Source organism: Microcaecilia unicolor, chromosome 3 (genome assembly GCF_901765095.1).
Source record: "Microcaecilia unicolor chromosome 3, aMicUni1.1, whole genome shotgun sequence".
NCBI classification, from domain to species: Eukaryota; Metazoa; Chordata; class Amphibia; order Gymnophiona; family Siphonopidae; genus Microcaecilia; species Microcaecilia unicolor.
Genome location: NC_044033.1, coordinates 278,186,966 through 278,210,133, shown reverse-complemented (window position 1 = coordinate 278,210,133; position 23,168 = coordinate 278,186,966). Strand labels below are relative to the sequence as shown.

The following is a 23,168-nucleotide window of genomic DNA, read 5'->3' as shown; positions in this document are numbered from 1 at the left end:
ACCAAAACAGACATTATGTTCTGTGTAAGCGCAATACAGATACACTGTTTTTTGAGGTGTTATTGGAGTGCCTGACACTTAGTGTAAATTATGAAAGAAATGGGTCCCAGACAAAACTAACATTAGTAAGTCTGGTGTCAGGTGCAAATGTATTACCCTTATCCTTAAATCCAAGCCCACTGCACCAAAATAATAGAAGGAAGTAACTCCACACCCAAATTTGATAAAAAAAAATAGGATATTATTTTATTTACAATAACAGCAAATAATATAAGGAAGACAGGAATAAAGACAAAAACAATCCCATTACAGAAACAGCTTAGAGGAAACGCACCTAAATCCCTAGCTAGACTATGATATGTAAACAGGCAGTCTAACCCACAAAGCACATACAACCTGATGCAGTCCTTCAGATATCAGCTTGTCCCTCAGATGACATCTGTCCAGCGCAAGTCTTGCCCCTTAGATGTGATGTTGACACTGCAGATCCTATCTCTTAAGAGCTGTTTTTTATAAAGAAGTCAGAAGCTGTATCTGTACTGCTGACATACTTTCTGTCCTTCGAATAACATAAACAAGTACAGGTTTACCAGCCAAAATGTCTCCAAGAGTCCTGCATTGACATTAATTCTAATAGTCCTGGAATGTCGTGACCTTCCCTCTCGCTTCCAGGTACAATAAACAAGGGGTCTCTCCATCCCCCCCGACCTTTGGATCCCTGGTTCTGGGCTCAGTAGGCCCGTACGGGAATCTTTGCCTGAGTATGCGCTATCTGCAGTGGAAGCCTGAGATGGAACTGGGAGTCATCCTGGAGGACATGAGGAGGAACAGACAGAGCTAAGACACTAAGAGCAGACCTTGTGGCGTAAAAGGTAGCGTGTCTGACTTCAGATCAGAAGGCTGCGTGTTCAAATCACACCAGGGTCATGGTTCCTTTGGCCTGTATCTCTCTTTAGCAACCTGTGCTGAAAAACTTCTTTATTATTGCCCTTAATGTGTCCGAATATAAAGAAACCAAAGGATGTTTCCCAGTAGCAGCCCCACAGGGTGATCCTTTCTAAGTAAGATACTGGTGGAAGCTGTGCTAGCTTTGAATGAGAAAAAAAAAAAAAAAAAAGCCCCACTGAAGACGAGGCTGACAGGACTCAAACACACAGAGGGAGACAGACTCCTATCAGCGCTCACCTTACGGAGAATAGTTAGGTATATCTTCTGACTGGTTGGTTAGAATCAAAACACAAAGAGTGGGAAGTGGATCAGGGTCTTCAAAGACAGACTCAGGACACCAAACAAAAGATATAGGTGTTTATTTAAGCCGACGCGACACAGTACCATGTTTCGGCACATGCGTGCCTGCATCAGGAGTCTATACAAATAAAAACAAATATATAATAAACCATACATATTGATAAAAAGAGCATATAAAACCAATTAGAAATATCATACATGAGATACCAATTATGGTTGATTACTGATGTGTAATAAAACAAATACATAAGTAAGATATCTTAAAATTGTGCATGATGATAAAACCAGCATCTAAACAATCTGAAAAAAAAAATGTATAGGAGAAATACACTCAGTTTGAAAATATGATAAATGAAATACAAATGAAGATAGATTGTTGAAGGACAAGGTTAAAATCATTGCAAGTTTTTCTGAAATATCATAGAATGAATAGGGAAAGGGAAAAGGAAGGTTTTTGCAACTACATTCAAAGCGGTTTACATATATTCAGGTACTTAGTTTGTGCCAGGGGCAATGGAGGGTTAAGTGACTTGCCCAGAGTCACAAGGAGCTGCAGTGGGAATTGAACTCAGTTCCCCAGGATCAAAGTCCACTGCACTACAAACAAACAAACCTTGGTACCTAAACTTGGCAATCATATTTGTCCTTGGTAATAGGTCTAGTGGAATGAACATAAGCTGGTCTTAAAAAAAGAAAGTGGGAGGTAAGACCACTTCACACAAACCACCATAGAAAGAGGTCTTAACTCCCACTTTCTTTTTTTTCTCTCTCAATTTCTCCTGCTGTCTGACTGCCCTCTCCTTTCATCTTGCCCACCCTTACCCTTTGTCTCTCTAGTGTTCTGTTGGGCTTTTTCCATTGGTGCCTTCAATATTTGTTCTCACAGAGAGTAAGTCACTATTAGGAAATGTGTTTGCTGGTTTATTTACTTGATTCTTCTGTACAGATGCTCAGAGCATGTAACCAGTAGCCGGCACCTGCTATGCAACAAGACGCTCTCTTCTGTCCTTCCGCCTTTGGCGGGACACTAGAAGTATGTAAGAGAATAAGAATGCTCCAGGCGAGGGTTGAACTCACAACCTTGGCATGTCTCTGAGCAAGTACTGCCTTATAAGTACCACACGCTGACCAATTGCGCCACTGGAGCACTACGCAGAGCTGGCCAATGTCTGTGATGATGACACTTCTCCCTACTACAGACAGATTAGAAGTGTCTGGTGACATAATCAAGAGAGATTGCACCCTCCTAGGTAGCTGCAGTGCTCGGGCGGGGCGGGGTGGGGCGGGGCAAGGCGGGGCGAGGTTCAGCAGCCACAGTACACAAGATCAGCACACTTAAACTTTTGGCACTCTGGAGTCAGAAGAGCGTATATGATACTGGGGTGGAGGATAGAGTGATCTGTATTGCGCCAATTTAGTTATCACTTACTCTTGGTGTAAGAACATTACATCTTTTCAAAGTGAGAAAATGGCTGAAGTTGTGAGATAAGAATGCCAGTTGAAGTGAAACTGGGACTCGGTTTGGCTCCGACTAAGACTGTTCCCAGTTAAACCCGTACGGATAACAAAAGAGAGACACAGAATCAGCCGAGCTTTGCTAAAAACAAGAGGCCTTGCCCAGCTACCTTGATAGACCAGTTTCACTTCTGCGATGGGCCAGTTCCAAGATGGAATGTGCGCAGGGATGGATCACAGGTTGTGGCCTCTGGACCAACTAGCACACAGGGCCCACCCTCTCCTTTCCCAGCTACAACTGCCAAGTACATAGTTTTACTATCCATCACATAAGGAGCAAAATAGCTTGCAACCGTGGAAGTGTTTTAAATTTATACAAGTACGCGTATAACGTCAAGTTACTGTTTGCAAATGGTAAACGTCAGAGTTTCGTTTAGAGTTTATAAATAGATTTATCACGTTCCTGAAAAAGCGGATTGGACAGGTAGGCTGTCATGCAAAGCCCGCCTTGATAATGAAAAGACTCTCTCCATCCCCCGACCTTTGGATCCCTGGTTCTGGGCTCGGTAGGCCCGTGCGGGAATCTTCGCCTGAGTATGCGCTATCTGCTGTGGAAGCCTGAGATGGAACTGGGAGTCATCCTGGAGGATATGAGGAAGAACAGACAGAGATAAGACACTAAGAGCAGACCTTGTGGCGCAAAGGTAGCGCGTCTGACTCCAGATCAGAAGGCTGTGTGTTCAAATCACACCAGGGTCATGGTTCCTTGGGCCTGTATCTCTCTTTAGCAACCTGTGCTGAAAAACTTCTTTATTATTGCCCTTAGTGTGTCCGGATATAAAGAAACCAAAGGATGTTTCCCAATAGCAACCCCACAGGGTGATCATTTCTAAGTACGATACTGGTGGAAGCTGTGCTAGCTTTGAATGAGAAAAAAAACCCCCAAAAAAGCCCCACTGAAGACGAGGCTGACAGGACTCAAACACACAGGGGGAAACAGACTCCTATCAGCGCGCACCTTACGGAGAATAGTTACGTATATCTTCTGACTGGTTGGATAGAATCAAAACACAAAGAGTGGGAAGTGGATCAGGGTCTTCAAAGACAGACTCAGGACACCAAACAAAAGATATAGGTGTTTATTTAAGCCGACGCGACACAGTACCATGTTTCGGCACATGCGTGCCTGCATCAGGAGTCTATACAAATAAAAACAAATATATAATAAACCATACATATTGATAAAAAGAGCATATAAAACCAATTAGAAATATCATACATGAGATACCAATTATGGTTGATTACTGATGTGTAATAAAACAAATACATAAGTAAGATATCTTAAAATTGTGCATGATGATAAAACCAGCATCTAAACAATCTGAAAAAAAAATGTATAGGAGAAATACACTCAGTTTGAAAATATGATAAATGAAAGACAAATGAAAGATAAATTCCAAGCACCTGGAAGACCCCAGCAAAACATCTGCAGAGGCCAAGATCCAGGTACTCTCTCCCTCCCCCAGCACTCACTCACTCACTCCACTACCCCCTTTTTTATCCCCCAGAGCCGAGGGAAGCCAGCGGGGACCGCGGCGACCTCGCAGGGATACAGGGGACGCGAGTGAGACCGAGACTGGTGATCTGCCTACCTCGTGGAGCGGCTAAGAGGCAGTGGATCGTCGCTTGAGTCCGCTGAACCCAACCGAGAGCGCCCAGATCGATACCAGTGCAGTCCGGGCGTCGGACCTGAACACGGAGAACACGACTAGAGTCGGGGAGCTGACGAGCGGCCCCCCGAGAGGTCAAGCACTGAAGCGACCGGCGACCCTGCACGTGGAGGACCGTGGCGCCCTCTAGGCCGTGCTACAGGCCCAAACTGCCCAGCCTGTCGGAATTGGGAGACCTGACCCGGAGGCGGACGCCGGGTCTGACTTCCAGTCCGCGATTCGGGGAGAGACCGACGGCGGAGAGGACAGCGGAAAGACCGGAGCTGATCCAGCGACTTCAAGCGGCTAGCCGAGAGGGACGCAGCTGGGCGCGGAGCTGCCTGCGAAACCTAACTTACCGAGCCCCAGCAAGGCCGCAGAGCCTGACTCACTGAGCCCAGCACTGGCGGTTGATCGGACGACGGCCTGAGATCACGCGGCGCGATGCCGACGCCGAGGACCGGCTGAGACACGAGACGAGCGGGATCGGCGGATCGCTGGGAGTGGGTCGAACTCTTCTCTGACCAAGAGGCCGAACCGCTGGTTCCGGAGGCCGCCGTTTGAGCAGTCTGGGACTGACTGAGAGGACCGACCTGCCTGGCACCACGGCCGAGGAACAAGAGCTGCACTGCCGCAGCTGAACAAAGTAATCAATTGCATGCTCACATTGTATGCATGCATTGCCTAGCATGACTCAAAATCCTCGCTTTATCTTCTTTTGCTTATCTTATTCTGCTTTATCTTATTTTACTCTGCATACTTTAAATTGAAAGCAACTGTGTCCTATACCAATATAGCACCTTTAACTATTGCCACGCTTTATTCATACTGTTGCTAAGATTAATGCAAATGCAATAATACCTCGTCTGCCTAGAAATGAACTATTACCAAGTACTAAGTGCAGGTTTGCCAGCAATAAATTGTTGCCAAGCTTTAAATTAAATTGTTGCCAAGCTTAAATACAACATAAGCACTACCTCGCTTGCCTAGCACAGCACTGCGGCCAGCTTTAAACCAAATTTGTAGCTAAGCTAATTGCAAATGCCATCACTACCTGCTTGAATTATAGCCAAGCCCAAATGCAACTGTAAACTTTGACCCAATCAATTGTAGCCAAGCTCAAATGCAATTGTAACTTTTGTACCTCGCTTGAATTGTAGCTAAGCTCAAATGCAATTGTAACTTTTGTACCTCACTTAAACTTACACCAGAAGCATATTTGCCACAGTGCCCAAAACATAGACATGATCACCAGCAACACACTCCTCACCATCCAGTGTCTCATTATACTCATACACGCAAACACAACCTACAACCTTGACAATAACTACCCCACTACTCACAAATCACATAATACTCACATATACATAATGCACGCCCAAAACAAGAACCATAACAACCCAACTACACCTCACCTATCCTATGCACAACCTTTAAGCAACCTACCAAATCAAAGACACAACAACCAACCAACTGGAATAATCACCGGATATGAACACCACCAACAAAATGAGGAAAACAACGACAACAACAAACCCAACTACCGAAGAAACAGACAACTAATAAAAATAAATACCTCAAACCCCACTTTGGAACCCTACCACTCAATCCAACTAGGATACATCAATGCAAGATCAGCAGTAAGCAACTCAGCAGACTTACTAGACTGGATCATCACAGACAAACTAGACCTCCTATTCATCACAGAAACCTGGTTCCATAGTCCCACAGACCCTGCAATCCTCCAAACGTGCCCACCAAAATACAAAATCACGCACTGGACAAGAAATGGAAAAAAAAGAGGAGGCGGAATAGCTATCATATACAAACCTGAATACACTATCACAATCACGGGCGAATCCATCTCACCACAACTTGAAATTGCATCGACCAGAATCAACCATTCAAGCCTAATAGGACACCTCAACACAATCCTATTCTACAGGCCACCAGGTAAATGGCAAGACGCCCAAACACAACTCTTGGATTTCATTTCGAATTCCTGCGTATCAGCCTCAAACATCCTCATACTAGGCGACATCAACCTACACCTAGAAGAAGATGACACCTTACCAAGTACAAGAGAATTCAAAGAATTCCTAAAACTCTGGGATCTGCAAACACCCAACATACAACCAACTCACGAAAAAGGACACACACTAGATATCATAACGGAAAGATTAGAACCGGACTCAACTATCATACTCGCTAATACAAGATGGACACCAACACCATGGTCAGACCACCATAGAGCAAATGTCACTCTCTGCTGGCAAAAAACACAACTAAACACGAATAATAAACATGAGCGAACAACCTACACAACGAGAGGGAAAATAGACCCCTCAACATTCTGGCAACAGATCTACCAGAACGAATGGACTACAAACGCTGACACCATCCAATTCCTCCAAGAATGGGATGACATAAGCACAACAACATTAGACAAAATCGCCCCAGTCCAAACCAGAACTACACACAGGAAAAACGCAAATCCATGGTTCACCGAAGAGCTGAAAAAACTAAAAACACAAGTCAGGAGACTAGAACGAGCCTGGAACAAAAAGAGAGATGAACAAACACTAAATGACTGGAAACTACTTCGGAGAAAATACAAATATACCATAAAACAGACAAAAAGACTTCACTACAAAACATTAATAGGACCAAACTACAAAGACACACATAAACTCTTCAACCTCGTGAACAAACTATTAGACACCTCACCAGTTACAACCAACGACAAAGATACACCAAGTGTCGACAACCTAGCGACATACTTCAAGGAGAAAATTATACTACTACGGCACAAGATACCCACTAGCCCTACAGAATACACCACTCTTCTAGACTGCCTAGATCCAGAAGAAGGAATATTCCCAGCAGACAGAACCTGGACCGAATTTGAACAACTGCCAGAAGACCTCATCTCTAAAACTCTTAAAAGATATGCTAAATCCAACTGCAAACTAGACATATGTCCAAACAGCCTCATGAAATCCGCTCCCCAGAAATTCATAATAGACCTAACAAACCACATAAATTACATGCTACAAAATGGACTCTTCCCAAAAGAAAAAGGAAAAATCTTGCTCACCCCTATTCCTAAAGATACAAAGAAAAACACGAGCGAAATAACCAACTACAGGCCAATAGCATCTATACCACTAATAACCAAGTTAACTGAAGGTATGGTAACTAAACAACTCACAAACTACCTAGATAAACACTCAATACTGCATGACGCCCAATCAGGATTCCGATCGAATCATAGTACAGAAACAGTATTAATCACCCTTATGACCAAATTCAAACAAATCATCGCAACTGGCAACAATATACTCCTCCTACAATTTGACATGTCAAGCGCCTTCGACATGGTAGATCATGGAATCCTGCTACACATACTCGAACATTTTGGCATAGGAGGAAATGTCCTGAACTGGTTCAAGGGGTTCCTAACCCTACGTTCGTATCAAGTCACATCTAATTCAACCACGTCCAAGGCATGGACACCTATATGTGGAGTCCCACAAGGATCACCTCTTTCACCAACCATTTTCAACCTAATGATGATCCCTTTAGCAAAACTCTTATCAAACCATAAGCTCAACCCGTATATATACGCCGATGATGTAACAATATACATCCCATTCAAACAAGACACCAAAGAAATCTCCAACGAAATCAATCAAAGTATACACGTCATGAACACATGGGCAGACGCATTCCGCCTGAAATTAAACGCAGAAAAAACCCGATGCCTGATACTCACCTCCCAATACAACACAAATGAATTCAGCGCTATAAACACACCAACCCTAAACCTCCCAGTCTCAGAAACACTAAAAATCCTTGGAGTCACCATCGACCGCCACCTAACACTCGAAACCCACGCAAACAATACAACCAAGAAGATGTTCTATGGCATGTGGAAATTGAAAAGGATAAGACCATTCTTCCCAAGATTCGTCTTCCGCAGCCTAGTGCAATCCCTCGTCCTCAGCCACCTGGATTACTGCAACTCACTATACGCGGGCTGCAGAGAGCAAATAATGAGGAAACTTCAAACAGCCCAGAACACAGCAGCCAGGCTCATCCTCGGAAAACCAAGATACGAAAGGGCGAAACCACTACGAGAGAAATTACATTGGCTTCCACTTAAGGAACGCGTTACTTTCAAAGTTTGCACACTAGTCCATAAGATCATCTACGGCGAAGCCCCAGCGTACATGTCTGATCTAATAGACCTACCACCCAGAAACGCTAAAAGGTCATCCCGAACATACCTCAACCTCCACTTCCCCACTTGCAAGGGCCTGAAATACAAGACGCTACACGCGTCAACCTTTTCCCACATGAGCACGCAGGCCTGGAATACACTACCGCGCAACCTAAGAATGATTAACGAACAAGCTTCCTTCCGAAAACTACTGAAGACGCACCTGTTTGAACAAACTTACGGAAAGAACCAAAACACATAGAGTCCATACTCACTGTTCATCAATGCAACATACAACCACTTCAGATCCCTCATCCTGTAATCAATTGTCCCACTGTCTCCTCCTAATGTTTCTATGTTGATGTCCCATTGTTTCATTCCTAATGATAATCGAATGTCTCACACAACTCTGCACAACGTATTCCATATTCAAGTTGTTACAAATGTATTTCTACTATTCATATCTTATTGTAAGCCACACTGAGCCCGCAAAGAGGTGGGAAAATGTGGGATACAAATGCAATAAATAAATAAATAAATAAATGAAGATAGATTGTTGAAGGACAAGGTTAAAATCATTGCATGTTTTTCTGAAATATCATAGAATGAATAGGGAAAGGGAAAAGGAAGGTTTTTGCAACTACATTCAAAGCGGTTTACATATATTCAGGTACTTAGTTTGTGCCAGGGGCAATGGAGGGTTAAGTGACTTGCCCAGAGTCACAAGGAGCTGCAGTGGGAATTGAACTCAGTTCCCCAGGATCAAAGTCCACTGCACTACAAACAAACAAACCTTGGTACCTAAACTTGGCAATCATATTTGTCCTTGGTAATAGGTCTAGTGGAATGAACATAAGCTGGTCTTAAAAAAAGAAAGTGGGAGGTAAGACCACTTCACACAAACCACCATAGAAAGAGGTCTTACCTCCCACTTTCTTTTTTTTCTCTCTCAATTTCTCCTGCTGTCTGACTGCCCTCTCCTTTCATCTTGCCCACCCTTACCCTTTGTCTCTCTAGTGCTCTGTTGGGCTTTTTCCATTGGTGCCTTCAATATTTGTTCTCACAGAGAGTAAGTCACTATTAGGAAATGTGTTTGCTGGTTTATTTACTTGATTCTTCTGTACAGATGCTCAGAGCATGTAACCAGCAGCCGGCACCTGCTATGCAACAAGACGCTCTCTTCTGTCCTTCCGCCTTTGGCGGGACACTAGAAGTATGTAAGAGAATAAGAATGCTCCAGGTGAGGGTTGAACTCACAACCTCGGCATGTCTCTGAGCAAGTACTGCCTTATAAGTACCACACGCTGACCAATTGCGCCACTGGAGCACTACGCAGAGCTGGCCAATGTCTGTGATGATGACACTTCTCCCTACTACAGACAGATTAGAAGTGTCTGGTGACATAATCAAGAGAGATTGCACCCTCCTAGGTAGCTGCAGTGCTCGGGCGGGGTGGGGCGGGGCAAGGCGGGGCGAGGTTCAGCAGCCACAGTACACAAGATCAGCACACTTAAACTTTTGGCACTCTGGAGTCAGAAGAGCGTATATGATACTGGGGTGGAGGATAGAGTGATGTGTATTGCGCCAATTTAGTTATCACTTACTCTTGGTGTAAGAACATTACATCTTTTCAAAGTGAGAAAATGGCTGAAGTTGTGAGATAAGAATGCCAGTTGAAGTGAAACTGGGACTCGGTTTGGCTCCGACTAAGACTGTTCCCAGTTAAACCCGTACGGATAACAAAAGAGAGACACAGAATCAGCCGAGCTTTGCTAAAAACAAGAGGCCTTGCCCAGCTACCTTGATAGACCAGTTTCACTTCTGCGATGGGCCAGTTCCAAGATGGAATGTGCGCAGGGATGGATCACAGGTTGTGGCCTCTGGACCAACTAGCACACAGGGCCCACCCTCTCCTTTCCCAGCTACAACTGCCAAGTACATAGTTTTACTATCCATCACATAAGGAGCAAAATAGCTTGCAACCGTGGAAGTGTTTTAAATTTATACAAGTACGCGTATAACGTCAAGTTACTGTTTGCAAATGGTAAACGTCAGAGTTTCGTTTAGAGTTTATAAATAGATTTATCACGTTCCTGAAAAAGCGGATTGGACAGGTAGGCTGTCATGCAAAGCCCGCCTTGATAATGAAAAGACTCTCTCCATCCCCCGACCTTTGGATCCCTGGTTCTGGGCTCGGTAGGCCCATGCGGGAATCTTCGCCTGAGTATGCGCTATCTGCTGTGGAAGCCTGAGATGGAACTGGGAGTCATCCTGGAGGATATGAGGAAGAACAGACAGAGGTAAGACACTAAGAGCAGACCTTGTGGCGCAAAGGTAGCGCGTCTGACTCCAGATCAGAAGGCTGTGTGTTCAAATCACACCAGGGTCATGGTTCCTTGGGCCTGTATCTCTCTTTAGCAACCTGTGCTGAAAAACTTCTTTATTATTGCCCTTAGTGTGTCCGGATATAAAGAAACCAAAGGATGTTTCCCAATAGCAACCCCACAGGGTGATCATTTCTAAGTACGATACTGGTGGAAGCTGTGCTAGCTTTGAATGAGAAAAAAAACCCCCAAAAAAGCCCCACTGAAGACGAGGCTGACAGGACTCAAACACACAGGGGGAAACAGACTCCTATCAGCGCGCACCTTACGGAGAATAGTTACGTATATCTTCTGACTGGTTGGATAGAATCAAAACACAAAGAGTGGGAAGTGGATCAGGGTCTTCAAAGACAGACTCAGGACACCAAACAAAAGATATAGGTGTTTATTTAAGCCGACGCGACACAGTACCATGTTTCGGCACATGCGTGCCTGCATCAGGAGTCTATACAAATAAAAACAAATATATAATAAACCATACATATTGATAAAAAGAGCATATAAAACCAATTAGAAATATCATACATGAGATACCAATTATGGTTCATTACTGATGTGTAATAAAACAAATACATAAGTAAGATATCTTAAAATTGTGCATGATGATAAAACCAGCATCTAAACAATCTGAAAAAAAAAATGTATAGGAGAAATACACTCAGTTTGAAAATATGATAAATGAAAGACAAATGAAGATAGATTGTTGAAGGACAAGGTTAAAATCATTGCATGTTTTTCTGAAATATCATAGAATGAATAGGGAAAGGGAAAAGGAAGGTTTTTGCAACTACATTCAAAGCGGTTTACATATATTCAGGTACTTAGTTTGTGCCAGGGGCAATGGAGGGTTAAGTGACTTGCCCAGAGTCACAAGGAGCTGCAGTGGGAATTGAACTCAGTTCCCCAGGATCAAAGTCCACTGCACTACAAACAAACAAACCTTGGTACCTAAACTTGGCAATCATATTTGTCCTTGGTAATAGGTCTAGTGGAATGAACATAAGCTGGTCTTAAAAAAAGAAAGTGGGAGGTAAGACCACTTCACACAAACCACCATAGAAAGAGGTCTTACCTCCCACTTTCTTTTTTTTCTCTCTCAATTTCTCCTGCTGTCTGACTGCCCTCTCCTTTCATCTTGCCCACCCTTACCCTTTGTCTCTCTAGTGCTCTGTTGGGCTTTTTCCATTGGTGCCTTCAATATTTGTTCTCACAGAGAGTAAGTCACTATTAGGAAATGTGTTTGCTGGTTTATTTACTTGATTCTTCTGTACAGATGCTCAGAGCATGTAACCAGCAGCCGGCACCTGCTATGCAACAAGACGCTCTCTTCTGTCCTTCCGCCTTTGGCGGGACACTAGAAGTATGTAAGAGAATAAGAATGCTCCAGGTGAGGGTTGAACTCACAACCTCGGCATGTCTCTGAGCAAGTACTGCCTTATAAGTACCACACGCTGACCAATTGCGCCACTGGAGCACTACGCAGAGCTGGCCAATGTCTGTGATGATGACACTTCTCCCTACTACAGACAGATTAGAAGTGTCTGGTGACATAATCAAGAGAGATTGCACCCTCCTAGGTAGCTGCAGTGCTCGGGCGGGGTGGGGCGGGGCAAGGCGGGGCGAGGTTCAGCAGCCACAGTACACAAGATCAGCACACTTAAACGTTTGGCACTCTGGAGTCAGAAGAGCGTATATGATACTGGGGTGGAGGATAGAGTGATGTGTATTGCGCCAATTTAGTTATCACTTACTCTTGGTGTAAGAACATTACATCTTTTCAAAGTGAGAAAATGGCTGAAGTTGTGAGATAAGAATGCCAGTTGAAGTGAAACTGGGACTCGGTTTGGCTCCGACTAAGACTGTTCCCAGTTAAACCCGTACGGATAACAAAAGAGAGACACAGAATCAGCCGAGCTTTGCTAAAAACAAGAGGCCTTGCCCAGCTACCTTGATAGACCAGTTTCACTTCTGCGATGGGCCAGTTCCAAGATGGAATGTGCGCAGGGATGGATCACAGGTTGTGGCCTCTGGACCAACTAGCACACAGGGCCCACCCTCTCCTTTCCCAGCTACAACTGCCAAGTACATAGTTTTACTATCCATCACATAAGGAGCAAAATAGCTTGCAACCGTGGAAGTGTTTTAAATTTATACAAGTACGCGTATAACGTCAAGTTACTGTTTGCAAATGGTAAACGTCAGAGTTTCGTTTAGAGTTTATAAATAGATTTATCACGTTCCTGAAAAAGCGGATTGGACAGGTAGGCTGTCATGCAAAGCCCGCCTTGATAATGAAAAGACTCTCTCCATCCCCCGACCTTTGGATCCCTGGTTCTGGGCTCGGTAGGCCCATGCGGGAATCTTCGCCTGAGTATGCGCTATCTGCTGTGGAAGCCTGAGATGGAACTGGGAGTCATCCTGGAGGATATGAGGAAGAACAGACAGAGGTAAGACACTAAGAGCAGACCTTGTGGCGCAAAGGTAGCGCGTCTGACTCCAGATCAGAAGGCTGTGTGTTCAAATCACACCAGGGTCATGGTTCCTTGGGCCTGTATCTCTCTTTAGCAACCTGTGCTGAAAAACTTCTTTATTATTGCCCTTAGTGTGTCCGGATATAAAGAAACCAAAGGATGTTTCCCAATAGCAACCCCACAGGGTGATCATTTCTAAGTACGATACTGGTGGAAGCTGTGCTAGCTTTGAATGAGAAAAAAAAACCCCAAAAAAGCCCCACTGAAGACGAGGCTGACAGGACTCAAACACACAGGGGGAAACAGACTCCTATCAGCGCGCACCTTACGGAGAATAGTTACGTATATCTTCTGACTGGTTGGATAGAATCAAAACACAAAGAGTGGGAAGTGGATCAGGGTCTTCAAAGACAGACTCAGGACACCAAACAAAAGATATAGGTGTTTATTTAAGCCGACGCGACACAGTACCATGTTTCGGCACATGCGTGCCTGCATCAGGAGTCTATACAAATAAAAACAAATATATAATAAACCATACATATTGATAAAAAGAGCATATAAAACCAATTAGAAATATCATACATGAGATACCAATTATGGTTCATTACTGATGTGTAATAAAACAAATACATAAGTAAGATATCTTAAAATTGTGCATGATGATAAAACCAGCATCTAAACAATCTGAAAAAAAAAATGTATAGGAGAAATACACTCAGTTTGAAAATATGATAAATGAAAGACAAATGAAGATAGATTGTTGAAGGACAAGGTTAAAATCATTGCAAGTTTTTCTGAAATATCATAGAATGAATAGGGAAAGGGAAAAGGAAGGTTTTTGCAACTACATTCAAAGCGGTTTACATATATTCAGGTACTTAGTTTGTGCCAGGGGCAATGGAGGGTTAAGTGACTTGCCCAGAGTCACAAGGAGCTGCAGTGGGAATTGAACTCAGTTCCCCAGGATCAAAGTCCACTGCACTACAAACAAACAAACCTTGGTACCTAAACTTGGCAATCATATTTGTCCTTGGTAATAGGTCTAGTGGAATGAACATAAGCTGGTCTTAAAAAAAGAAAGTGGGAGGTAAGACCACTTCACACAAACCACCATAGAAAGAGGTCTTACCTCCCACTTTCTTTTTTTTCTCTCTCAATTTCTCCTGCTGTCTGACTGCCCTCTCCTTTCATCTTGCCCACCCTTACCCTTTGTCTCTCTAGTGTTCTGTTGGGCTTTTTCCATTGGTGCCTTCAATATTTGTTCTCACAGAGAGTAAGTCACTATTAGGAAATGTGTTTGCTGGTTTATTTACTTGATTCTTCTGTACAGATGCTCAGAGCATGTAACCAGCAGCCGGCACCTGCTATGCAACAAGACGCTCTCTTCTGTCCTTCCGCCTTTGGCGGGACACTAGAAGTATGTAAGAGAATAAGAATGCTCCAGGTGAGGGTTGAACTCACAACCTCGGCATGTCTCTGAGCAAGTACTGCCTTATAAGTACCACACGCTGACCAATTGCGCCACTGGAGCACTACGCAGAGCTGGCCAATGTCTGTGATGATGACACTTCTCCCTACTACAGACAGATTAGAAGTGTCTGGTGACATAATCAAGAGAGATTGCACCCTCCTAGGTAGCTGCAGTGCTCGGGCGGGGTGGGGCGGGGCAAGGCGGGGCGAGGTTCAGCAGCCACAGTACACAAGATCAGCACACTTAAACTTTTGGCACTCTGGAGTCAGAAGAGCGTATATGATACTGGGGTGGAGGATAGAGTGATGTGTATTGCGCCAATTTAGTTATCACTTACTCTTGGTGTAAGAACATTACATCTTTTCAAAGTGAGAAAATGGCTGAAGTTGTGAGATAAGAATGCCAGTTGAAGTGAAACTGGGACTCGGTTTGGCTCCGACTAAGACTGTTCCCAGTTAAACCCGTACGGATAACAAAAGAGAGACACAGAATCAGCCGAGCTTTGCTAAAAACAAGAGGCCTTGCCCAGCTACCTTGATAGACCAGTTTCACTTCTGCGATGGGCCAGTTCCAAGATGGAATGTGCGCAGGGATGGATCACAGGTTGTGGCCTCTGGACCAACTAGCACACAGGGCCCACCCTCTCCTTTCCCAGCTACAACTGCCAAGTACATAGTTTTACTATCCATCACATAAGGAGCAAAATAGCTTGCAACCGTGGAAGTGTTTTAAATTTATACAAGTACGCGTATAACGTCAAGTTACTGTTTGCAAATGGTAAACGTCAGAGTTTCGTTTAGAGTTTATAAATAGATTTATCACGTTCCTGAAAAAGCGGATTGGACAGGTAGGCTGTCATGCAAAGCCCGCCTTGATAATGAAAAGACTCTCTCCATCCCCCGACCTTTGGATCCCTGGTTCTGGGCTCGGTAGGCCCATGCGGGAATCTTCGCCTGAGTATGCGCTATCTGCTGTGGAAGCCTGAGATGGAACTGGGAGTCATCCTGGAGGATATGAGGAAGAACAGACAGAGGTAAGACACTAAGAGCAGACCTTGTGGCGCAAAGGTAGCGTGTCTGACTCCAGATCAGAAGGCTGTGTGTTCAAATCACACCAGGGTCATGGTTCCTTGGGCCTGTATCTCTCTTTAGCAACCTGTGCTGAAAAACTTCTTTATTATTGCCCTTAGTGTGTCCGGATATAAAGAAACCAAAGGATGTTTCCCAATAGCAACCCCACAGGGTGATCATTTCTAAGTACGATACTGGTGGAAGCTGTGCTAGCTTTGAATGAGAAAAAAAACCCCCAAAAAAGCCCCACTGAAGACGAGGCTGACAGGACTCAAACACACAGGGGGAAACAGACTCCTATCAGCGCGCACCTTACGGAGAATAGTTACGTATATCTTCTGACTGGTTGGATAGAATCAAAACACAAAGAGTGGGAAGTGGATCAGGGTCTTCAAAGACAGACTCAGGACACCAAACAAAAGATATAGGTGTTTATTTAAGCCGACGCGACACAGTACCATGTTTCGGCACATGCGTGCCTGCATCAGGAGTCTATACAAATAAAAACAAATATATAATAAACCATACATATTGATAAAAAGAGCATATAAAACCAATTAGAAATATCATACATGAGATACCAATTATGGTTCATTACTGATGTGTAATAAAACAAATACATAAGTAAGATATCTTAAAATTGTGCATGATGATAAAACCAGCATCTAAACAATCTGAAAAAAAAAATGTATAGGAGAAATACACTCAGTTTGAAAATATGATAAATGAAAGACAAATGAAGATAGATTGTTGAAGGACAAGGTTAAAATCATTGCATGTTTTTCTGAAATATCATAGAATGAATAGGGAAAGGGAAAAGGAAGGTTTTTGCAACTACATTCAAAGCGGTTTACATATATTCAGGTACTTAGTTTGTGCCAGGGGCAATGGAGGGTTAAGTGACTTGCCCAGAGTCACAAGGAGCTGCAGTGGGAATTGAACTCAGTTCCCCAGGATCAAAGTCCACTGCACTACAAACAAACAAACCTTGGTACCTAAACTTGGCAATCATATTTGTCCTTGGTAATAGGTCTAGTGGAATGAACATAAGCTGGTCTTAAAAAAAGAAAGTGGGAGGTAAGACCACTTCACACAAACCACCATAGAAAGAGGTCTTACCTCCCACTTTCTTTTTTTTCTCTCTCAATTTCTCCTGCTGTCTGACTGCCCTCTCCTTTCATCTTGCCCACCCTTACCCTTTGTCTCTCTAGTGCTCTGTTGGGCTTTTTCCATTGGTGCCTTCAATATTTGTTCTCACAGAGAGTAAGTCACTATTAGGAAATGTGTTTGCTGGTTTATTTACTTGATTCTTCTGTACAGATGCTCAGAGCATGTAACCAGCAGCCGGCACCTGCTATGCAACAAGACGCTCTCTTCTGTCCTTCCGCCTTTGGCGGGACACTAGAAGTATGTAAGAGAATAAGAATGCTCCAGGTGAGGGTTGAACTCACAACCTCGGCATGTCTCTGAGCAAGTACTGCCTTATAAGTACCACACGCTGACCAATTGCGCCACTGGAGCACTACGCAGAGCTGGCCAATGTCTGTGATGATGACACTTCTCCCTACTACAGACAGATTAGAAGTGTCTGGTGACATAATCAAGAGAGATTGCACCCTCCTAGGTAGCTGCAGTGCTCGGGCGGGGTGGGGCGGGGCAAGGCGGGGCGAGGTTCAGCAGCCACAGTACACAAGATCAGCACACTTAAACTTTTGGCACTCTGGAGTCAGAAGAGCGTATATGATACTGGGGTGGAGGATAGAGTGATGTGTATTGCGCCAATTTAGTTATCACTTACTCTTGGTGTAAGAACATTACATCTTTTCAAAGTGAGAAAATGGCTGAAGTTGTGAGATAAGAATGCCAGTTGAAGTGAAACTGGGACTCGGTTTGGCTCCGACTAAGACTGTTCCCAGTTAAACCCGTACGGATAACAAAAGAGAGACACAGAATCAGCCGAGCTTTGCTAAAAACAAGAGGCCTTGCCCAGCTACCTTGATAGACCAGTTTCACTTCTGCGATGGGCCAGTTCCAAGATGGAATGTGCGCAGGGATGGATCACAGGTTGTGGCCTCTGGACCAACTAGCACACAGGGCCCACCCTCTCCTTTCCCAGCTACAACTGCCAAGTACATAGTTTTACTATCCATCACATAAGGAGCAAAATAGCTTGCAACCGTGGAAGTGTTTTAAATTTATACAAGTACGCGTATAACGTCAAGTTACTGTTTGCAAATGGTAAACGTCAGAGTTTCGTTTAGAGTTTATAAATAGATTTATCACGTTCCTGAAAAAGCGGATTGGACAGGTAGGCTGTCATGCAAAGCCCGCCTTGATAATGAAAAGACTCTCTCCATCCCCCGACCTTTGGATCCCTGGTTCTGGGCTCGGTAGGCCCGTGCGGGAATCTTCGCCTGAGTATGCGCTATCTGCTGTGGAAGCCTGAGATGGAACTGGGAGTCATCCTGGAGGATATGAGGAAGAACAGACAGAGGTAAGACACTAAGAGCAGACCTTGTGGCGCAAAGGTAGCGCGTCTGACTCCAGATCAGAAGGCTGTGTGTTCAAATCACACCAGGGTCATGGTTCCTTGGGCCTGTATCTCTCTTTAGCAACCTGTGCTGAAAAACTTCTTTATTATTGCCCTTAGTGTGTCCGGATATAAAGAAACCAAAGGATGTTTCCCAATAGCAACCCCACAGGGTGATCATTTCTAAGTACGATACTGGTGGAAGCTGTGCTAGCTTTGAATGAGAAAAAAAACCCCCAAAAAAGCCCCACTGAAGACGAGGCTGACAGGACTCAAACACACAGGGGGAAACAGACTCCTATCAGCGCGCACCTTACGGAGAATAGTTACGTATATCTTCTGACTGGTTGGATAGAATCAAAACACAAAGAGTGGGAAGTGGATCAGGGTCTTCAAAGACAGACTCAGGACACCAAACAAAAGATATAGGTGTTTATTTAAGCCGACGCGACACAGTACCATGTTTCGGCACATGCGTGCCTGCATCAGGAGTCTATACAAATAAAAACAAATATATAATAAACCATACATATTGATAAAAAGAGCATATAAAACCAATTAGAAATATCATACATGAGATACCAATTATGGTTCATTACTGATGTGTAATAAAACAAATACATAAGTAAGATATCTTAAAATTGTGCATGATGATAAAACCAGCATCTAAACAATCTGAAAAAAAAAATGTATAGGAGAAATACACTCAGTTTGAAAATATGATAAATGAAAGACAAATGAAGATAGATTGTTGAAGGACAAGGTTAAAATCATTGCATGTTTTTCTGAAATATCATAGAATGAATAGGGAAAGGGAAAAGGAAGGTTTTTGCAACTACATTCAAAGCGGTTTACATATATTCAGGTACTTAGTTTGTGCCAGGGGCAATGGAGGGTTAAGTGACTTGCCCAGAGTCACAAGGAGCTGCAGTGGGAATTGAACTCAGTTCCCCAGGATCAAAGTCCACTGCACTACAAACAAACAAACCTTGGTACCTAAACTTGGCAATCATATTTGTCCTTGGTAATAGGTCTAGTGGAATGAACATAAGCTGGTCTTAAAAAAAGAAAGTGGGAGGTAAGACCACTTCACACAAACCACCATAGAAAGAGGTCTTACCTCCCACTTTCTTTTTTTTCTCTCTCAATTTCTCCTGCTGTCTGACTGCCCTCTCCTTTCATCTTGCCCACCCTTACCCTTTGTCTCTCTAGTGCTCTGTTGGGCTTTTTCCATTGGTGCCTTCAATATTTGTTCTCACAGAGAGTAAGTCACTATTAGGAAATGTGTTTGCTGGTTTATTTACTTGATTCTTCTGTACAGATGCTCAGAGCATGTAACCAGCAGCCGGCACCTGCTATGCAACAAGACGCTCTCTTCTGTCCTTCCGCCTTTGGCGGGACACTAGAAGTATGTAAGAGAATAAGAATGCTCCAGGTGAGGGTTGAACTCACAACCTCGGCATGTCTCTGAGCAAGTACTGCCTTATAAGTACCACACGCTGACCAATTGCGCCACTGGAGCACTACGCAGAGCTGGCCAATGTCTGTGATGATGACACTTCTCCCTACTACAGACAGATTAGAAGTGTCTGGTGACATAATCAAGAGAGATTGCACCCTCCTAGGTAGCTGCAGTGCTCGGGCGGGGTGGGGCGGGGCAAGGCGGGGCGAGGTTCAGCAGCCACAGTACACAAGATCAGCACACTTAAACTTTTGGCACTCTGGAGTCAGAAGAGCGTATATGATACTGGGGTGGAGGATAGAGTGATGTGTATTGCGCCAATTTAGTTATCACTTACTCTTGGTGTAAGAACATTACATCTTTTCAAAGTGAGAAAATGGCTGAAGTTGTGAGATAAGAATGCCAGTTGAAGTGAAACTGGGACTCGGTTTGGCTCCGACTAAGACTGTTCCCAGTTAAACCCGTACGGATAACAAAAGAGAGACACAGAATCAGCCGAGCTTTGCTAAAAACAAGAGGCCTTGCCCAGCTACCTTGATAGACCAGTTTCACTTCTGCGATGGGCCAGTTCCAAGATGGAATGTGCGCAGGGATGGATCACAGGTTGTGGCCTCTGGACCAACTAGCACACAGGGCCCACCCTCTCCTTTCCCAGCTACAACTGCCAAGTACATAGTTTTACTATCCATCACATAAGGAGCAAAATAGCTTGCAACCGTGGAAGTGTTTTAAATTTATACAAGTACGCGTATAACGTCAAGTTACTGTTTGCAAATGGTAAACGTCAGAGTTTCGTTTAGAGTTTATAAATAGATTTATCACGTTCCTGAAAAAGCGGATTGGACAGGTAGGCTGTCATGCAAAGCCCGCCTTGATAATGAAAAGACTCTCTCCATCCCCCGACCTTTGGATCCCTGGTTCTGGGCTCGGTAGGCCCGTGCGGGAATCTTCGCCTGAGTATGCGCTATCTGCTGTGGAAGCCTGAGATGGAACTGGGAGTCATCCTGGAGGATATGAGGAAGAACAGACAGAGGTAAGACACTAAGAGCAGACCTTGTGGCGCAAAGGTAGCGCGTCTGACTCCAGATCAGAAGGCTGTGTGTTCAAATCACACCAGGGTCATGGTTCCTTGGGCCTGTATCTCTCTTTAGCAACCTGTGCTGAAAAACTTCTTTATTATTGCCCTTAGTGTGTCCGGATATAAAGAAACCAAAGGATGTTTCCCAATAGCAACCCCACAGGGTGATCATTTCTAAGTACGATACTGGTGGAAGCTGTGCTAGCTTTGAATGAGAAAAAAAAACCCCAAAAAAGCCCCACTGAAGACGAGGCTGACAGGACTCAAACACACAGGGGGAAACAGACTCCTATCAGCGCGCACCTTACGGAGAATAGTTACGTATATCTTCTGACTGGTTGGATAGAATCAAAACACAAAGAGTGGGAAGTGGATCAGGGTCTTCAAAGACAGACTCAGGACACCAAACAAAAGATATAGGTGTTTATTTAAGCCGACGCGACACAGTACCATGTTTCGGCACATGCGTGCCTGCATCAGGAGTCTATACAAATAAAAACAAATATATAATAAACCATACATATTGATAAAAAGAGCATATAAAACCAATTAGAAATATCATACATGAGATACCAATTATGGTTCATTACTGATGTGTAATAAAACAAATACATAAGTAAGATATCTTAAAATTGTGCATGATGATAAAACCAGCATCTAAACAATCTGAAAAAAAAAATGTATAGGAGAAATACACTCAGTTTGAAAATATGATAAATGAAAGACAAATGAAGATAGATTGTTGAAGGACAAGGTTAAAATCATTGCATGTTTTTCTGAAATATCATAGAATGAATAGGGAAAGGGAAAAGGAAGGTTTTTGCAACTACATTCAAAGCGGTTTACATATATCCAGGTACTTAGTTTGTGCCAGGGGCAATGGAGGGTTAAGTGACTTGCCCAGAGTCACAAGGAGCTGCAGTGGGAATTGAACTCAGTTCCCCAGGATCAAAGTCCACTGCACTACAAACAAACAAACCTTGGTACCTAAACTTGGCAATCATATTTGTCCTTGGTAATAGGTCTAGTGGAATGAACATAAGCTGGTCTTAAAAAAAGAAAGTGGGAGGTAAGACCACTTCACACAAACCACCATAGAAAGAGGTCTTACCTCCCACTTTCTTTTTTTTCTCTCTCAATTTCTCCTGCTGTCTGACTGCCCTCTCCTTTCATCTTGCCCACCCTTACCCTTTGTCTCTCTAGTGCTCTGTTGGGCTTTTTCCATTGGTGCCTTCAATATTTGTTCTCACAGAGAGTAAGTCACTATTAGGAAATGTGTTTGCTGGTTTATTTACTTGATTCTTCTGTACAGATGCTCAGAGCATGTAACCAGTAGCCGGCACCTGCTATGCAACAAGACGCTCTCTTCTGTCCTTCCGCCTTTGGCGGGACACTAGAAGTATGTAAGAGAATAAGAATGCTCCAGGTGAGGGTTGAACTCACAACCTCGGCATGTCTCTGAGCAAGTACTGCCTTATAAGTACCACACGCTGACCAATTGCGCCACTGGAGCACTACGCAGAGCTGGCCAATGTCTGTGATGATGACACTTCTCCCTACTACAGACAGATTAGAAGTGTCTGGTGACATAATCAAGAGAGATTGCACCCTCCTAGGTAGCTGCAGTGCTCGGGCGGGGTGGGGCGGGGCAAGGCGGGGCGAGGTTCAGCAGCCACAGTACACAAGATCAGCACACTTAAACTTTTGGCACTCTGGAGTCAGAAGAGCGTATATGATACTGGGGTGGAGGATAGAGTGATGTGTATTGCGCCAATTTAGTTATCACTTACTCTTGGTGTAAGAACATTACATCTTTTCAAAGTGAGAAAATGGCTGAAGTTGTGAGATAAGAATGCCAGTTGAAGTGAAACTGGGACTCGGTTTGGCTCCGACTAAGACTGTTCCCAGTTAAACCCGTACGGATAACAAAAGAGAGACACAGAATCAGCCGAGCTTTGCTAAAAACAAGAGGCCTTGCCCAGCTACCTTGATAGACCAGTTTCACTTCTGCGATGGGCCAGTTCCAAGATGGAATGTGCGCAGGGATGGATCACAGGTTGTGGCC

General features: G+C 43.9%; 13 non-coding genes across 13 annotated transcripts; 6 read left to right on the top strand and 7 right to left on the bottom strand.

The window, feature by feature from the left end:
- Window positions 1-2,300: 2,300 nt before the first annotated feature.
- On the bottom strand, window positions 2,301-2,395 carry TRNAI-UAU. Its single transcript has 2 exons — window positions 2,358-2,395; window positions 2,301-2,336 (listed from the first exon to the last, which is right to left on the bottom strand). It is a non-coding gene; the product is annotated as a tRNA-Ile (tRNA).
- Window positions 2,396-3,390: 995 nt separating this feature from the next.
- On the top strand, window positions 3,391-3,462 carry TRNAW-CCA. Its single transcript has one exon. It is a non-coding gene; the product is annotated as a tRNA-Trp (tRNA).
- A 6,404-nt stretch (window positions 3,463-9,866) lies between these two features.
- On the bottom strand, window positions 9,867-9,961 carry TRNAI-UAU. Its single transcript has 2 exons — window positions 9,924-9,961; window positions 9,867-9,902 (listed from the first exon to the last, which is right to left on the bottom strand). It is a non-coding gene; the product is annotated as a tRNA-Ile (tRNA).
- A 990-nt stretch (window positions 9,962-10,951) lies between these two features.
- On the top strand, window positions 10,952-11,023 carry TRNAW-CCA. The gene has a single exon. It is a non-coding gene; the product is annotated as a tRNA-Trp (tRNA).
- Window positions 11,024-12,397: 1,374 nt separating this feature from the next.
- On the bottom strand, window positions 12,398-12,492 carry TRNAI-UAU. Its single transcript has 2 exons — window positions 12,455-12,492; window positions 12,398-12,433 (listed from the first exon to the last, which is right to left on the bottom strand). It is a non-coding gene; the product is annotated as a tRNA-Ile (tRNA).
- Window positions 12,493-13,482: 990 nt separating this feature from the next.
- On the top strand, window positions 13,483-13,554 carry TRNAW-CCA. Its single transcript has one exon. It is a non-coding gene; the product is annotated as a tRNA-Trp (tRNA).
- Window positions 13,555-14,928: 1,374 nt separating this feature from the next.
- On the bottom strand, window positions 14,929-15,023 carry TRNAI-UAU. The gene is made up of 2 exons: window positions 14,986-15,023; window positions 14,929-14,964 (listed from the first exon to the last, which is right to left on the bottom strand). It is a non-coding gene; the product is annotated as a tRNA-Ile (tRNA).
- A 990-nt stretch (window positions 15,024-16,013) lies between these two features.
- Window positions 16,014-16,085, top strand: TRNAW-CCA. Its single transcript has one exon. It is a non-coding gene; the product is annotated as a tRNA-Trp (tRNA).
- Window positions 16,086-17,459: 1,374 nt separating this feature from the next.
- Window positions 17,460-17,554, bottom strand: TRNAI-UAU. Its single transcript has 2 exons — window positions 17,517-17,554; window positions 17,460-17,495 (listed from the first exon to the last, which is right to left on the bottom strand). It is a non-coding gene; the product is annotated as a tRNA-Ile (tRNA).
- A 990-nt stretch (window positions 17,555-18,544) lies between these two features.
- Window positions 18,545-18,616, top strand: TRNAW-CCA. The gene has a single exon. It is a non-coding gene; the product is annotated as a tRNA-Trp (tRNA).
- Window positions 18,617-19,990: 1,374 nt separating this feature from the next.
- TRNAI-UAU lies at window positions 19,991-20,085 on the bottom strand. The gene is made up of 2 exons: window positions 20,048-20,085; window positions 19,991-20,026 (listed from the first exon to the last, which is right to left on the bottom strand). It is a non-coding gene; the product is annotated as a tRNA-Ile (tRNA).
- A 990-nt stretch (window positions 20,086-21,075) lies between these two features.
- Window positions 21,076-21,147, top strand: TRNAW-CCA. The gene has a single exon. It is a non-coding gene; the product is annotated as a tRNA-Trp (tRNA).
- A 1,374-nt stretch (window positions 21,148-22,521) lies between these two features.
- TRNAI-UAU lies at window positions 22,522-22,616 on the bottom strand. The gene is made up of 2 exons: window positions 22,579-22,616; window positions 22,522-22,557 (listed from the first exon to the last, which is right to left on the bottom strand). It is a non-coding gene; the product is annotated as a tRNA-Ile (tRNA).
- Window positions 22,617-23,168: the final 552 nt, after the last annotated feature.